At 50.8% G+C, this 2,206-nt stretch overlaps 1 protein-coding gene across 3 annotated transcripts in view; it reads left to right on the top strand.

Annotated features, from left to right (window-relative positions):
• Positions 1-2,206, top strand: part of PLEKHA2 (pleckstrin homology domain containing A2) — an 80,774-nt gene that overhangs the window by 9,240 nt on the left and 69,328 nt on the right. Inside the window, exon 1 of one of the 3 annotated variants that reach the window (XM_045286711.1) lies at positions 1,687-1,759. The exons of the other annotated variants lie outside the window; for them this stretch is intronic. The gene's annotated coding sequence lies outside the window, so the exon portion shown is untranslated. Of the gene's footprint in view, positions 1-1,686; positions 1,760-2,206 lie in introns of those variants that run through there. 3 annotated transcript variants of the gene reach the window in all.

Raw genomic sequence — 2,206 nt, 5'->3', positions numbered from 1 at the left:
ATGAAAATGCATCCTGCATATCAGATATTTACTTGACGATTCGATTCGTAACAGTAGCAAAATGACAGCTATGAAGTAGGAACGAAAATAATTTTATGGCTGGGGGCCACCACAACATGACGGCCTGTCTGAAAGGGTCACAGCATCAGGAAGGTTGAGAACCACTGCTTTAGAAGAAGAGGGGAAAGGACCCTGGTCGGTGTATGGGGCCTCCTTGGGGCAGAGACAGCTCCTGGGACCAAGAACCAGATGTGTGTTGTCCTTCCCCACCCCATAGTTTTACTCTGGGGAACTCAGTTTAAAATAAAATTTAAGATCACAAGCATTTTTTGAAAGTCAGGCAGAGGTTAAAGATGAATATCCAGAGGATGAGAGTTGAAGCTTTGCATGATTTAGCCCTTTTGGGGGAGGGGAATAGAGACAGCCAGTTAGTTTGTCCCACTAAGTTCCCATGGTTAATACTCCCCTTTCCTTCACTCCTTCCCCACTGTTAGTGGGGGCTGGGGATAGGAGGCAGCGGTGTAGAGGAGCCCTTCTGTTTAAAAGAAAGACAGAAAAAGAGCCCGGGAAGACTTGGAAGCTGATGGTAACATGGTTGAAGAGGCAAAGGAGAGGGGCTGTGGGGGACAGGTGGCTGGCCTCCCATCAAATCTTAGCAGTTCTGTGACAAGGGGTGTGTAAATGAGGATGGGTCTGCACTGTCAGAGCATTCAGGTTTCGGACCCCAGGCGTGTCTCTTTTGTGTATTTTGCTTCTGTGTGGGTCGGCTAGTTATAGCCACATTTCCGTGTGATGCTCAGTTCTCCTACAGCTGATCCTTCCTCCCACCTCCCACGATCTCGATCAGTTCTATGACTCAGCTGCTTCTCAGGACATCTGAACGGCCTCCCCCCGCCCTCCTTCGCCCTGGGGATAGGCCCCCAAGAGATTGTTTCATAAGCAGGACTCTTACCCAGGTACCTTTTCTTGTGGTACGTATGTGAGATTCTTCCCACTCCTGGATCCATGCAAATGGGCAGCCCCCTTAAGTCAGGTAATCTGGGGGGAAGGGAATTGTAGAGCTCCCTTCATAAGGTGGACTAGGGGAAGGGGATTATAGGACATCTTCTAGCCTCTGACTTAAGAAAGAGACAGACATCAGTTAATTCTGTAAGCTGAAACGGGAAAAAATCGAAGGCCAAAATTCAATCATATGCCGTGCTTCCCCACTAGGTCCAAAGTCAGTCAGCCTTGTCATGTCATAACAATTGACAATACTTTCTCTTTGCGCTCCTGAAGAGAAGTGGCAGTTCACCCACCCTGGGAAATCCTGCCTCTGTATCCTGGGCTGCTGTCAGGGGAATTTACTTCATTTTCTTAGTGGGCAGGTAACCTCCCCCACCCTGCCCTGCACCCTGACTGTTAGACTGATCCAGTCTTTCTGGGTGGAACTTCCCCACCCCCCCAACCCCCACCCCACCCCGATTCCCTGTGGGGAAGCAACATCCGTTCTCTCTGATATGTTCCTTCCCACAACCAGTGCCAGTCCCATCCCCTCCCATCTCTTATATCTGCTGGAAGATTCCTAGCTTCAATTCAGGGAAGAGACTTAAGTTCCTCCTACGGCATTTGTTCCTGGCTCTTGGCTTGTGCCCATCTCTTTCCCTTTCTGGAACACGAGGTTGCTCCTTTGTGAAACTGGAGTTGGGATAGGACGCATAGTTTGGGACGGTGCCGAGCAAACAGTGCATCTGGCTGCTGGCGTGCTGCTGTCTCTAAGGTAAGTGATGCTTCTCTGGGCAGGATGGTCCTCTCCTCCCCAGCCCCCACCCACGCCATGGGCCTTCACTTCCACTATACTTCTACTTCCTTTTCCACCGTCTTTCCCAAACCTTATTCCACTTCTTCTTTTTTTTCCCAAAGTACAAATCACCCAAGGCCCACACGTCCTGTAAACCATTCAGCCCCTCCAGCCAGTGTCCCATGTGCTTTATAGGCGGAAGAAGATGGGGCACCTCATTTCCCAGGAAGATGGAACCTCCAAATCCTGCCACCCCACCTCCAAGCCTGCCTGCTTCCTCCCCCCTTCCCGCCTGTGCTGGTGGTAGAGGCTGCTCAACCTTGAGGGAGGGGGAACACAGGGCCTCTGGTAGGCATTTCCTCTCCTCCCATTTGCCTCCCCTACCCCCTTCAGATTTGCTGTTCTAAGTAGTTGCCATAGAAGATT

This window comes from Echinops telfairi, unplaced genomic scaffold, assembly GCF_000313985.2.
Source record: "Echinops telfairi isolate 266 unplaced genomic scaffold, ASM31398v2 ScPeMD7_9;HRSCAF=40, whole genome shotgun sequence".
NCBI lineage: Eukaryota > Metazoa > Chordata > Mammalia > Afrosoricida > Tenrecidae > Echinops > Echinops telfairi.
Note: the sequence above shows the minus strand (reverse complement) of the source record. Positions and strands in the feature narration are given on the sequence as shown.